The 15104-nt window shown below is 41.2% G+C and overlaps 1 protein-coding gene across 3 annotated transcripts in view; it reads left to right on the top strand.

Annotated features, from left to right (window-relative positions):
* Positions 1-15104, top strand: part of PAG1 (phosphoprotein membrane anchor with glycosphingolipid microdomains 1) — a 167495-nt gene that overhangs the window by 47268 nt on the left and 105123 nt on the right. Inside the window, exon 2 of one of the 3 annotated variants that reach the window (XM_006168929.3) lies at positions 8458-8527. The exons of the other annotated variants lie outside the window; for them this stretch is intronic. The gene's annotated coding sequence lies outside the window, so the exon portion shown is untranslated. The remainder of the gene's footprint in view (positions 1-8457; positions 8528-15104) is intronic. 3 annotated transcript variants of the gene reach the window in all.

Below are 15104 nucleotides of genomic sequence, written 5' to 3'. Positions count from 1 at the left end.
CCAAAAGCTAGGATCTAATTTTTTTTTTTTGTGGCTGAGTAGTATTCCATAGAGTGTATGTGCCACATTTTTTCAATCCTTTCATCTGTTCATGGGTATTTGGGCTGGTAGACAGGTGAACCAGTGGAACAGAATAGAGACCCCCGAAAGAATAGACTTCTGTGGCAAACAAGTACCACCAGTTTTGCAGTATTCTCTGCAAGCTGTAAGTTGTTAACTATAGTTTAATTTCTATTTGCCTACAGAGAACTAACAATGTAAGGAGACGTACTTCTCAAGGAGGCTATAGAACACTGCAGTCACTTGGAGGAGGTACAAGTCCTAGGTCGGAGTAGGTAACTTCACAAGCCAGTCAGCCTGAGCCTCATACTTACCTATAAAATGGAGCAGTCAAACATGGTGGCTGTCTATGTTTCTTACACTTTAATGTGCATAGAAATTACCTGGGCATCCTGTTAACTTGCAGATTCTGACTCAGTGGGTCTGGGGTGGAGCCTGAGGTTTGCCTTTCTAATGAGCACTCAAATGATGCTGATACTGCTGCTTCACAAACCACACAGTGTTTAGCAAGCTCTGCACAATCTCTAAGCTTTGCACAATCTCTAAGGAAGCTCAGGCTTTCCTCAACTCTACAATCATCAGAAAGTGTGATCATCTGAAGTTTCAGGAAAGGCAGGAAGATTTCACAAAATATGCCTACCATAGTATTAACTCTTCTAGTCTTCATAATCATCTTCATCTAAAACACTTTAGATGTCTAATTATGCATAACAGTTTCACATTTTACAAAGAGAACTAAATACACTGGAACCTTACCTCATCACACTTGACAACCTAAGATAGGGAAATATGTTTAGAGGCAATAATAAATATTGAGGCCGTAATAAATATTGAGGGGAAAATGTTCGTCTAGATGTAGATAAACATTAAAATAAAGCAGGTGTGTATTTAGCATGTACTTCGGGATATTGCTTTTAGGTTTGGTTCCTTTTTAAATTTAGGTAACTGAAAAGATTGCCCTATAATTTTCACATTAAAAAAAAGTTTCTGTTTCTATTTCACAAATGGGAGTTGGGAATGGGAAGGTCAGTTTCTGAGCTGCTTTCATTTTTGTTGTTTGATTTATCAATATTTTGGCCTTATTAACTTCAAAAGAAATATTTTATCCACATGCTTAATCCTGATTATCGTGGGCAGGTCCTACAGCATGACTGCTGCTCAACACTGTTGGTGTGTCCATGGGCTCACTAAATTAACAGTCCTTCCTACTCAAGGCCCTTAGATCCATGAGGTTGTCCTCATACTGTGCTTGGGAAGCAGAGGAGATAGGACTGGTGTTATTTCTGAACTGTCAGCTGTTAGATGGTACAGAGAAGGCAACTGATGTGTACAAAGCCTTGTGGTAACCAGCTCAGGTAGCAAGGTTTGGACTTGGTTGTTTCTTCTTCTTTTTTTTTTTTTTGGAGAGATTTTCACTGTAGGGTGCATGCGCTCGCCAGACAGACAGAGAAAGACATAGAGACAGAAAGCGAGAAATCACCCCCCAGGGGGGATGGTCACGCTGCAATCCCTTCTCCTCCATTCTCTTCTCGGGATCTTGGGCACGCACGCACACGCGCCCGGCGTGAGTTTTAAGCCACCGGGTCCAGGACACGAACCACGGTTGACTACGTGGGAGTCCAGCGACATAGCCATTACGCTAACTGCTGGTTCCCGGACTTGGTTGTCTCTTCTGTACACACTTGTATTTGCTGAACTGATCTAAGGGCATGGCTGCCTTGCTGAGGAACGGAGTCAGATGAGTGACTATTGCCAGCATTTATTTCTGACAGCTGAACAAGTTCCATTCCTGGAGGCCAGGCTAGCCACCAACTGGAGATCGTGTTCAGGTCTCCGAGGTGCTGAGATAGCATATTATATCATCATAGTTTAGCAAAGTGATGCCTGGATGTCTCTGTTCATTGACTTCTTCTAGCTCAGCAAGAACTAAAAGACTACTCACAGATCTGGAGAATGGTCCCATTGAACCAAGGATCTCTACCAAATAATTACAATGATGATCTGGAAAATGGTTCCATTGAACCAAGGGTCTCTACCAAATAATTACAATAATGACCATTGGTTTGTACTTCTTGATTCAAGTAGATGCATATTTTATATAGCAATGGCTATGTGTTTGCTCACAGTGAAAAGATGCAGAAAGAACTACCTGAGGTGGGTTCAGAAAGTTCATGGAAAATGTGTATTTTGAAAAAACTATGCACAGATTTTTAGAGTATTTTTTTTTTTTGCACCATAAACTAGACTCATTTTAATTCTACTTCCCATGTACTTTTTGAAGTCCTCTTGTAAGTATTATGATTTTAAGGTACAGTTGCGTGTCATTCATAGTCCTGGATGAGAACCACTGTAGAATCAGGTACACTTGGGTTTGAAATTTGGTTCCACTACTCACTGGCTATATATGGCCTCAATTTCTTCATCTGTAGAACCATCATTGTGATAGTATGAATTCCACAGAGTTCTTGTAAGCATCACATGGGACGAGGATATAGCAATGGGTAGCATAGTGTCTGTCAACAGGAAGGACTCTTAAGTGATCATTATAAGTAACCATAATAAAGCTATTTCACAGGACAGCATCTGAAGTCATATGTCTTGAAAGAAGAGCTAGAGATATTAAATTTGTTATTTTTATGTTACTGTGTGTGCAAGTGTTTGCATGGAAGGTTTTATCTGGGCTAATGAAAATTCCTCACTCTATTTATCAAGAATAAAGCTGTTATGAAGACAAAGTCTCCATTAATTAGACTCAACCTCATCTTTTATTGTGTAGTGTCATACATAGCTGTTGTTTTCCTTCTTTCTGTAAAATTAACTATAAAGAGAGGCAGCCTATTTACATTGGAGAAGCTACAAAACCTTGAATAATTACTATAACAGGAAGCTAAACTTTGAAAAGGCCACAAATGGCAGTGCTATATATTTTGCATTAGCGTCTTGTGATAAATCCACGTGGAGACATAGAATTATGCAAGCTGGGTTGAGGTCACTAAGTACTTGGTTGCCTTCTTCCAGGCAAATCACAGTGCAGGGGATATCTGGAACTTGGGTCTCAGGAAGTAAGGGTAAACTCTTTCTATGAACAAGGAGGGAAGGTGAGCCAGCCCCAAAAGGGGCAGCCCTCTCTGGTAAACGGTGTCACAAAGTCTGGTAACTGTATTGTAAGGCTTTAAGGGAGAACCGTGCAAGGGCATGAGGAAGCTGGGGAAACCCAAGAAACCAAAATGAGCTGTTTAAAATAAAGCCATTTAAATGGGAAGCAGAGGCACAGGGAAGTCCCTAACCTCAGAAACCTATTCACCAACACCATTTTACAGGGTGCCTGTGGCTTCTATTTGAATGGAGATAGTACCAGCTTGACTGAGATGTACCAGTGATTTAAGCCAGCTTTCTCCTAAATTGAATGTGTACATGAATCACCTGGGCATCTTGTTAAAGTGCAGAATCCAATTCAGTAGGTCTGATATCTGAGATTCTGTATTCCTCATGAGTCCCTAGGTATTGCTGAAGCTGCTGGTCTGAGGACCACCCCTTTCTCCCTGTAAGCATTACATTCTTTGATCTCCACCTACTCTCTTTCTATCCCTTGTAATTTAACTCCAGCCATTTGTAGACCCCACTATAACCACAGTCCACTGATTCTACTAATATCTATCACCTCCCTCCTAGATCTGCTTTCCTAGTTATCCCACTTAGATTCCATGATCTCTCAATAATCATTCCTTTGCACCCACTCTCACATTCTTTGCTTCTTTCTCTTTCATTGTTAGATCCATCTGCATAACCTGCCTCTCCCCCCTCCACATATTCTATGCAGAAGCAGGTAGCTGAGGAGCACAGCCGCTGTGCTACAGGTCCCCCTTTCATCTCAGTGGATTCCTAAGACTGCTGCTTCCTTGTCCATTCACCCTTCTCTCCCAGAGGACTTCATGCTCTCTCCTCAAACTTCAGATGCCCCCTCTCCATCTTTGTTCTCAGCTGGGAACCTTGCTTTGTATCCTGACTTAGAGAAGAGCTTCCTCCTGTTGTCTCTTCTGGATCTGCCAGTGTGTCTGTTCTGTGCACGTGATCAGCCGGGTTGTTTCCTGCAGTGGCCATGGAAACACTGGGCACACTCTGACTCAGGATGGGCACACAGAGGGGCTAGCATATCCAGCCCCTCTCCAGCCTGCCTCCCCAACCTTTACAGGTCTCTGCTCAACCAGCATTTTCTCAGAGTTGTGAGTTTTTTTTAGCTCCCCTACTTAAAGGACAGTCCTTAGCCCCCACTGGCTTCCATTGTTTCTTCAGCGTCTTTTGCACTACATCAGCCCAATGACTGGTGTCTCCCACCTCCACTTGAAAGCTCCGTGAGGACTGGGAATTTTGTCTGTCTTGGTCAACACTGAAGCCCCACCTACCATAGTATCTGGCACATGAAGACTCTCTTTAAATAACTTTTTAAAATAGAGTGGGAAATGTGATTATATAGAATCAGAAAAGGGTAGTTAGGAAAAATTATCTGCCAATACATGGTTTGAAATACCACTCTGGTCCTTTTTGAATAGATAAGAATCCCTATTTGGGAAGACCTTTGGACCCGAATGTGCTAAATTTAACAGAGATCTTTAAGCCTACCCAGCCTGCCAGAGATCAGGAGGGAGAATGACCAATGTCAGATTCTGTCCAAGAATTGCTGTCCCTTGTTTCATTTAAGGCTTTCAAGGAACTTGGTAGTTTAAGTCAGGATGTAATGAGCCCACTCAGCTCTAGGCTGGGAAGTGTGATTATGTCACTAGGACACTGGCAAAGAGCTGCACCACTTGGCATTAACGACAATTCCTCCAGCTACATATGCCTACATTACTATGGTTGTAAGAACACAGATATTTTGGCCATGTCTATGGCTCCATGTGGGCCTGCCATGATGACGACAATCACATGGCTTTAAATTGGTGGCAGAAATATCTTAAGACACAAAAACAGATGTGCTCCCCGTGAGTATGTGCTGTGCTGATCATTCTAAAGGACAAGAAGTTTGTGTTTAGTCCACTGAAAGTGAAGGAAAGGCATAGCAATGTCTATGTGAAATCCTAGCAATATTCATTATTCTTGTGACTTTCCTAACACTGTCAGCATGCACTAACTCATTGCCTCTCAAGGTCTGGGGCAACTTTGATGAGAAGAGCACAGGCTTTTTGTGAATATTGTATAAGATGAATGACCTCACACAGGGTGGAGAATACCACCCACGCTGTTGTCTTTCTGCCTATATCAGGTTTGGATATTATTGTGTTTTAGCACATCATTATTTTGGGGTTTTCCATAGGGTGCATGCACTCACCAAAGAGAGACAGAGAAGATAAGGGGGAAATCACTCCCCAGGGGAGATAGCCACTCCACAGTCCCTTCTCTTCCATCCTCCTCCTGGGATTTTGGACACACGTGCACATGCACCTGTAGTTATTTTTGAGCCGCCAGGTTCAGGACTCAAAGTGTGATTGGCCATGTGGGAGTCCAGCACCTTAACCACTATACCACCTACTGGTCCCAACACATCATTCAGTTTAGACCAAGAAGATTCTCAACTTAGGGTAAATTTGTTCCTCAGAGGACATTTGTCAAAGTCTATAGATATTTTTGGTTGTCACAGTTCAGCAAGAGGGATGCTGGCTAGCCCTTCAGAACAAAGACGTACAGCCCCGAATACCAGCACGGCCAAGGTTGAAGTCTTCCGTTTTGAGCATAAACTTTCTACAGGGGGTTACAGTTTATTTGTTCCCTAGACTTTAATAAAGGAAGGAGAAACTGATGTTCCATAGATGTTGTTGGGGTGATCTGGAAGACTCACTTCCTGGGAAAGGCTCCACCTACCCTTTATAAGCAAACTACAGTTTCCAGCTGAACAATAAGTTGTATATTAGATATTCATTTCCACATTCATTGTTTAGCCTCTTAAAAAAAAAAAGAACAAGAAAAAGGAGACTAAAAAGAAAATAAACATGGCTGAGGCAGGGAGAACTCAGGATGGCATATGAGGATGATGAAAGCTGACACTGGATAGGTTGGCAGATGCAGTGACAGAAGATTATCAGATCATTCCAGGGGGCAGGATTTCTCCAGAACCAAATCATCTTATCTTTTCTTTTCTTTCTCTTTTTCTTTCTTTCTTTCTTTCTTTCTTTCTTTCTTTCTTTCTTTCTTTCTTTCTTTCTTTCTTTCTTTCTTTCTTTCTTTTTCAATACTGTATTCATAACCTACACATCCTTCTCCCATTAACTTAGGTCTTACCATCCTGTCTTCATGTGCTCTTGCTACGTGGCACAGAAGTTTGTCAGTATCTACTGTACAGATGTAGCAGTATTTTAGACACCACTGACAGCATCTCAAAATAGTTACTTCTTCACTTTCGAACAGGTGCCGTTTCTAAACACCAGTTTCTGATGCGGTTGTGCAGAGCTTGCAATGCATCTTCCTGGTTTTACAAATGATGGGTTTTCAGACTGGTGTGGAAACTTTCCAGAACCCACAGTGTTTCTGAGCTGCAATACTTTGTAGTTCAGGATGGGGGATTTCCCAGCCAAAGGCCAAGAGGAGAGAATTTCCATTGCCTTTCTTTTTTCTAAGCAGACTCTTGGAAATTGTGATTTTTACCATTTTCCTGCTTCTGGAGTATAACTTGCTATCATTTACTATGTGCTTTTCTCTTGTTGTCATATCCAAGAGGTACTTAGGCCACTGGGCAGGGGACCTGTGAGGCAGGAGGAGGGTTGTCATGGAGGCTACTGTGCCATCTGACACTGCCAGCTCATGGAGAGACCATTTCCTTATGTGTCATCAGCTTTTTTCTTTCTCTTTAGTCTTCCTAGCATTGCTTTACTTTTCATTGTTAAAACAAAAAGAAAGAAGGAAAGCTCTTCCTCTTCTATTGCAAACTTTGTCAAAACAAGAAAAAAGAGAGGGAATATTGGTTTACTTTAGTGGGTATTTCTTATGAGGAAATTTTATTACTTGGACATTCTTTCACTATCCATGCTTTTTACTCCCAGCTAGCATATTTTAAGATATCTGCTTAGATTCACAGTTCTACAAAAACAGAATCTGAGATTACATTCCTTAAATTTGAATCACACTTTCTCTTAGAAGAAGCAATTTTCATAAGTGATCCAGGTTTTTTTAAGCATAAAAACTATGCTAACAAAAAATTACAGCATATTTCAAGATGAAGGCATAAAATAGTGTGGCTAAGTCTATTTTTTCATTTTAATTTACATTTAATCACTATATGTCTTTACAGTATACAACGTTGCTTTTTCCAGCATGAATACCAGGCGTATCAGCCAAGATAAAGACGTTACTATATCTATTATCATCAGCAAAGAATTCTTCATTTTTTTTTGTCAATTAAATGTATTTTTTTCTTCCCCTGTTCCCCTCCCTTCTTCCCTCTATTACCCAAACCTGTATGGCCCCCATCCGTACTATCTCTAGTATCTACGATCCCCTTCCGGCTACTATGCATTCCAAACTTTCAATTTCTGCTATAGAGCGCAAATATTTGGTATATATTGAGGGGAGACATACAAAGTCTGTCTTTCGTAGTCTGGCTTACTTCGCTTAGCATTAAGTCTTCCATATTCATCCACTTTGTATCAAATGTCAGGGTCTCATTGTTTTTTATGACTGAGAAGTATTCTGCAGAGTACATATGCCACATTTTTTCAATCCACTCATCTATTTTTGGATATTTAGGTTGATTATTTAGGTTGATTCCATGTCCTAACAGTTGTAAGTAATACTGCAATAAACATGGATATGCAAGCATTTTCCAACTGAGGATTTTTTTATCCTTTGGGTGTGTGGCTAAATCTATTATAACAATTATCACATGGTCCTGTTCAATTATGTTTCACCAGCTTTTTATCTGACAAGGCTGTTCTCTTCTGGAGTCAAACAACTGTTTTTGTTTTTATTTGAATTCATGACTTTGAACAACTCAAAGGGTCCATGTCAGAGGTGTACGAGTTCGAGGTGTGTGGTTGCAACATGGGTGATAATGCATAGCTACCATCAGAACTTGCGAAAAAGAGGTGGAAGGAGACAATGAGTAGAAACAAAACATGGACATAATCGATTATTATACACAATAATCTATTTTTCCTACATGTATACAATTTGTGGTAATATGTAGGTTCATGACTATTTAAAAAACAAAATTTTGGTTATTAATATTCTTTTTTCTAAGTATTAAAATGCTAAGGGTAGTTACACAAGGAGTTGTCAGTTGCTTCCTTTATGTCTCAAAAACTAAATAAGAAAATGAAAAGATCTCTTTTTACTCTTAGTTGTTGCAGTTTTAGCCCACAGTTTTAGTTCAGAATTTTGAAATTGTTTCCCCTTGCATTTCCTTTCCAGAAAACACGAGGTCGTTCTCTTATTTCAGCAGCTGGGCACAACTTCAGAGCTGGGAAAGGGTGATTTCAAGGTATTTATTTATCTGGTTTTGTATACAGGCGTGAATAATCTGTTTGAGTTGCAGGTCTCCAGATACCCAGCGTTAAAGCTGGAAAGCCTCAAACTTACAGGCTCATGTGGTGTTGAACTTGGCACCAAAGGTCTTCTGCCACAGAGACCACAACAGTAGTAGGTGTGCTTCCTTCGAGGTAGTTTCCCTTTGGCCAATGAGCTCAACCCTAGTCCTACCTTGCAATGCCTCTGTGAAATTGGTCAGTGCTCACCCCCTCTCCAGCTCTTTCCTTGTCTTTGAGATGGGGATAATAATTAGTTCATGCTCGATGGAGAGGTTAGTAGAACCCACAATGCTCACTCTCACCACCATCATCAAACTCTATGAGGCTGTGTTAGCTGCCATCATTCTTAGTACTTATATTGGGTACATCGATAGTTACTTAATGACCCTGGTCATCATCTGTGACCAGAACCAAGTTCAGGGAAAAAAAATAATCTAACCTAAAAGAATGACAAGTTTACACAAAGACACTCTCTATTTAATCTTACCAATTAGTTTACGAAAGGTTATCAATTTTTATAATGAATCCTAGACTTTGAACTGCTATGTCTACACATTTAAAAAATATACAGACCCTGGTGCTGTAGCCTGCCTGACCCATAGCCACTGTACATCATTATCCAATTTCTCAATGGTCCAGAAAGGAAAGAGTACATCTGGACTGAATTACCCCAATCTTCTCACAGAGGGAATCTTGTAAAACAGGCCACTGTCTTTTAATTAAGTCTTTCCTTCAACTAGTTGAGAAATTCTCTTGCAGAGTAACCCTTTCCTCTCAGAACAGGGTGTTGGGGTCATTTGGATTCCCCCCTGAGGCCAGAGGTCTTTCTAAATATAACTGCAGATTCTGGACAACAGTCTGCCTTTGTTAGTTAACATAGGCTAAGGAATCAGTGCATTAAAAGCTTTGATTATCCACACTCCAAAATGCCTTCCTCTGATCTTGCAGCATTTGACAAGAATCTTGATTCAGGGATCAAATATTGTCTTTTCTAATGCACTTCCATTTCCACTAGACCTGCTTGCCTTAACACATTTTATTTGGGGCCTGACATGCTAAGCATCTTCCAGTTAGGGGGTAATTAAGATTTAACTCAAGAATCTATTTATTTTAGAATAGGTATCTGATGCCCCCGTAATGGAATCATAGTCATCCTCTGTGTCTAAAAACCGTGTTTTAGTGCTTTTTTGCACATAGATGACTGCTTACGTTTTATCATCAAGGAAAATGTCTGCCTTTTAAACTATCTTTATTTGGGACTAGCAGGTGCCATAGTGGTTATGGCACTGGACATGGTCGACCATGGTTCAAATCCCAGACCCGGCAGCTTGAAACTTATCCCAGGCACATGTGCGAGTGTACTCAAAACCCCAAGAGGATAACGGAGGAGAAGGGACTGTGGTGTGACCATTCCCCCAATGGCGATTTCTTGCTGTCTGTCTCTCTGGTGAGTGCATGCACCCCATAGCAAAAATCTCTCAAGAAAAACTTCATTTAACCCAAATTTCCAGTATACTCTCTGCCAAACTCCTGTCCCGATGTTTTGGTGATCTTCATTGGTACATTCTAAGCTCTCAAAACAGAGAGGTATGCAGTGAAGGTGTCTCCCTCACTCCCTCCTCCTCTGCTTACAACAGGCTCCTCTCCTGGAATTAGCATTTCAATTACTGGCATCCTTGTCGACCCAGTAACTCAAGCCAGAAATCTCTATCCCATCATTGCCCCGCCCTTCTCATTCAGTCTGCACCAGGTTCTAGATTTGGAATGAAAGTTCTAAAGACAGTGATTGGTGTCTGATGAGGTCAGAAACTATCTGGCTGCTGTCACAAATGTTCATTGTAAATAGCTCCCTCTCCTCTGCCTCCCAGGGTCACTAATTTACTTCTGGCCATTTAGTTCTGATCCATTGCTGGAGCTAATTAACAGCGCTCTCTTCCAGCAGACTATGCCCACTCCAGATACCCTGCTCCCAAGTCTGTACCGTCATTTCCCACACAGTGCCTTCTGCAGGCCCTTATAACTGTTAGGTTAAGAAAGTTAAGGTTTGCTCCCCATGGCAGCAAAGAACAGAAGGACAAGGAGACAAGCCCAACACGAGGTTTGCTGAGATAGAGATGGGGTCCATAGACTGAACGGGCCAGTGTCAAGAAGGCAAATAGGCTGAGAGGGAGGCTCCATAGACAGAGCTGGCCAGTGCCAAATGGCCCCATCTCCTTTTACCCTGTTTAGACCCTTTGTCCTTCTGAAGTATGTCTCCTCAGACTGCCTCTGGCCTGTTAAATTTTCTTTTCGCTTGTTCCTCATTCTCGTTTCTTGCTGGTCTCGTGCTGCAAGGAGTTGTTTAGAGTCAAAATACAGATGGCCAAATAGTCCCTCCTACAGTTTCGTTGTGCTTCAGGCTAGTTCCCTGATCTATATCCGCTCAACCAAGGTTTCATCCCTCGCAGCTTCATTACAGCCTTCAGACTAGATCCAAACGCCTTGGTGTGGACCCCCAGGTTCCAGAAAACATTGTTTGGTGCTTTGGGCACCCTTCCAATGAGGTGTTTCCCTTCCCCTACTTTTCAATCTCTGTTTCATTAGGACTGAATTTCTCAGGCTGTTCGGACCTGTCATGCCCTCTTCAGGAACACTTGCCTTCGCACAAGGTGTTCTTATTCCTGAGAATGCCCTTCTCCCTTGTCTCTTGTTAAATTTCAGTTGCATCTTTAAGAGTATGTCAATTTCTATCTCCTCTGAGAAGCCCTTCCCGATTTCCCCAGGAGTAGCTGGGCTTTCACAGTTCCTCAAATGAACTTCTAATCACACTGAATGGTAATAATCCACTTACATTTCTGCCCCTCCTGTAGAGGCTAAGCGTGCAGACAAGGTTGGGATCTTATTTCTGTACTGCAACAGCTCATCAATGCCTGGCACAGAGAAACACACAGTGGAAGCTCTCATATCTTTAAATGGATATATCTCTGACACGGTAATAAAGAGAAAGATAGTATTCATGAGAAGTAATTGACCTCAAGCTGTGCTGCCTTTTCTCACTAAATACAAGCATTTTCCTCAACCATAATGCTTTGCTTTCTATTTTGCTTTTAGTATCCATGTCTTAAAAAAGAGCCACCCAAAGCAATTGATAATGCCTTTCGCTCTTCTGTGAACATCAGTTCTAAGCCGGTAGTGACTAGGCACTTGTAAACGTGTCATTTTTACCTTGGAATTGACTCAGCCAATATCCTCACCAAGTTCATTAATGGCAGTGGCTACTTCCATGTTGTTTCAAATTGAGGTTCAAATTGTATATTTATTTATTTATTTATGTAGTTTTTGCCACAGGGAGCATGTACTCGTCGGAGAGAGACAGAGATGGGGAAGGTGAGAAATCACTCAATTGGTATGGCCATGTCACTATCCCTTCTCCTCCATTCTCCGCTAGGAATTTTAGACACACATGTATGCCTGCTCAGTGTGATTGCCAACTGCCAGGTCTGGAACTTGAACCATGGTAAGCCATGTAGGAATCCACCTCCTTAACCACCATGTCACTTGCTGGTCCTGAGATTCAAAATTTAAAAGGCTCAACCTATGTTCAGACTCCTAACATGCCTGTGATTTTGAAAAGTTTATTTCCAGGACCAGCAGTTGGCGTAATAGCTAGTCGCTGGATTCACATGTAGTCGACCACTGTTCGATTCCCGGACCTGGTGGCTTAAACTCCCACCAGGTGTGTGTGCATGCATGCCCAAGATCCCGAGAAGAGAATGGAGGAGAAGGGATTGTGGCATGGCCCAATCACCCCCACTGGGGGGTGATTTCTAGCTTTCTTTCTCTCTGTCTCTCTCTTTCTGGTGAGCACATGCACCCTATATCAAAAACCTCTCAAAAAAAAAAAAGTTTCTTATTTCCAAAGTTCTTTCCAGTTATTAGAAAACAGGCAATCAGAGCACAGACAGGATCAGCCGCTCTCCAGTGAGGCATGAGCTCTTAATCCAAACGAACAAATAAGTATGTTTCTTGAGAAGACCGCAGTTAACACAATTAGTGAAGAACACATCTTTGGGCTAGAGAAAAATAATGGAACTCATTTTTAATTCAAACCAGTTCTAAAAGAGCCTTGGCTTTCTGGAGTGGCTTTATAATCAAGGTTACTGTAGGGCATGTCAGAACTTTTAACAACTGTCTCCACTGTCACTAGGCTTAGGTTGTAAGGTTATTCCAGAGCGAGGAAGTGATTTTAGCTAGCTTTTGTCTTTTGTTTGATCTTTGGCTCACAAAGATGAAGTTAATTTCACTATAAGGTGTTAGCTTACTTTTTACATCAATCCATTTTAATAGCATTGTGTTTGCGTCCTGAAAAAACACTCAAGAATGGTAAGAAAGAGTTGGCCTGGAATATAAATAAATGTAATATAAATTGTAACTTAGTCTAGGCCAGTAGTCAACAACATACATTGCAATCCTTCTAACTAATCTTATTGTTTTCTTCTTTTTGCTATCCTCTTCAACATTTACAATGTGTGTATTTTCTGAATTATACAAGAAATATATATATATATTCACTATAGATAGTTGGAAAGTACAAAACTTCCAAGGAAGACAAACACATTTCTTTGGAGTACATTACCCAAAAAGAGCAATTGCCACCTAGCCTTGCAGAGTTTTCCCCAAGCAAATCTACATACCTTTAAACTAATTATGATGAAAAATTTTACCTACACAGGAGAGAATTTTACAGTGAGTCCTCATGTACTGTCAGTCTAGATTCATGAATTATCAAGATTTCACCACAATGGCTACACTAATCTCTTTTTTTCTTTAATTATTTTTAATTTAACTTTATTTATTTACTTATTTTAATTTGACCAGAGAGGAACAGAGCCAGAGTGAGAGCAAGAGAGATAGAGACAGAGAGAGAGAGAGAGAGAGAAAGTAAGAAAGTAAGCTGCCAGGTCTGGGACTTGAACTAAGGTCAGCCATGTGGGAGTCCAGTGCCCTTAACCACCATGCCACCTGCCGACCGGCTTCTATACTCATTTCTTTTTTTCTTTCCTATCTTCCTTCTTTTTTGAAATATTAACTAATTGCTTTTAAAAGGAAAAGGGGTGAGACTAGCAGATGACATAATGATAACATTGTTGGACTCCCACATAGTCAATCACAGTGGCTTAAAACTCGTACCAAGCAGGTGTGCATGCATGCCCAAAATTCCAAGAGGAGAATAGAGTAGGGATTGTGGCATGGTCAATCCCCTTTGGGGAAGATTTCTTGCTTTCTATCTATATGTCTCTCTATGATTCTCTGGTAAGCACACGTGTCCTATACCAAAAATCTCTCAAAAATAAATAATTGAATAAAATAAATAAAACAAAAGGGGAATCCCAATGTACTGAAGACAAAGGAAAGCTAGTAATTGCCTGCCAATTTCCCATACCCTCACTTATCTTTTATTAAGAAACAAAAAGTATGGTTTTACACTTAGTATTGCATTGTACTTTGGGGATAAGCTGCCTTAAAGCTCAAGTCTATCACATGCTAGATAGGTATTGATTTTTCCTCTTAAATCAATGTTTCCCTAGAGCATAGTTTTATTTATTCATAAAGCTAAGATGATGTCTGACAGGAGTTACAGCAGTGTAAATCTGTGGTGCAGGCACAATAAGAAGAGCTTTTGTAAGACTCTCAAAAATCAATGTTCTGATGCTAGAGAGTAACCTTATAAGCCTGAAAAAGTGCATCTGCCATGCCTCCAATTGTGAAAGGAAAATTTCAGCATGTGATTTCTTTCATTTCTGTTTTCTGTGCTACTTTGCAATTGGACCTAAATGCAGTGTGACCAACACTGGTCCATGACTGTGTCAGATGCATGCTGGTTGCAACACCAGGCTGCATAGAACTGAAAACATTAGCCATAATCCCTTGTTATTACCAGAACTGCCTCATGAAGGATGTGCTGCCCCAGTTGATCTGTCCCCTACAGTTCTGCCTCACAGTGCAGGGAGCCCAGTGGGTAGGTTTTTCTGCCCAAGGGGCAGTTGCCATTAGTATATTTACTTTGGGATACTCCATTCACTTTGGAATACTGTCTGTTTTTGGTGTGTTAAGGCAGCAGTCCCCAACCTTCCTGGCCCAGGTTCTGGAATAACTCAAGTGCACCACACATCTGTGCACCCCATTCCCACCATGATCACATCGCAATATGCAGTGAAACAATCGCATAGTAAGGTCTGTGTTCCCATGAGAATTCAGCTGATCTGACAGAAAGCAGAGCCCAGGGGGCAATACAAGCAATGGGGAGTGGCTGCAAATACAGGTGAGAACTTTCTCACCTGCCACTCATCCCCTGCCCCACAGCCCAGTGGACCAGCACTGGTGGAGACCCTGATCCCCACAGGTCATGGACCAGCACCAATTTGCAGCTCTGGGATTGGGAATTGCTGCGTTAGAGTATATGGAATGACTTTTTGCATAGCTAGGCCCTGGAAGTCATGTTTAATCCCCAAAATATTTACCTTTTGTTGATATGTGTGCTCCATATAGAGT

The sequence above is a fragment of the Tupaia chinensis genome, unplaced genomic scaffold (genome assembly GCF_000334495.1).
Source record: "Tupaia chinensis unplaced genomic scaffold, TupChi_1.0 Scaffold146445_1, whole genome shotgun sequence".
Taxonomy (NCBI): Eukaryota; Metazoa; Chordata; class Mammalia; order Scandentia; family Tupaiidae; genus Tupaia; species Tupaia belangeri.
This window is presented reverse-complemented; position numbering and strand designations above follow the sequence as displayed.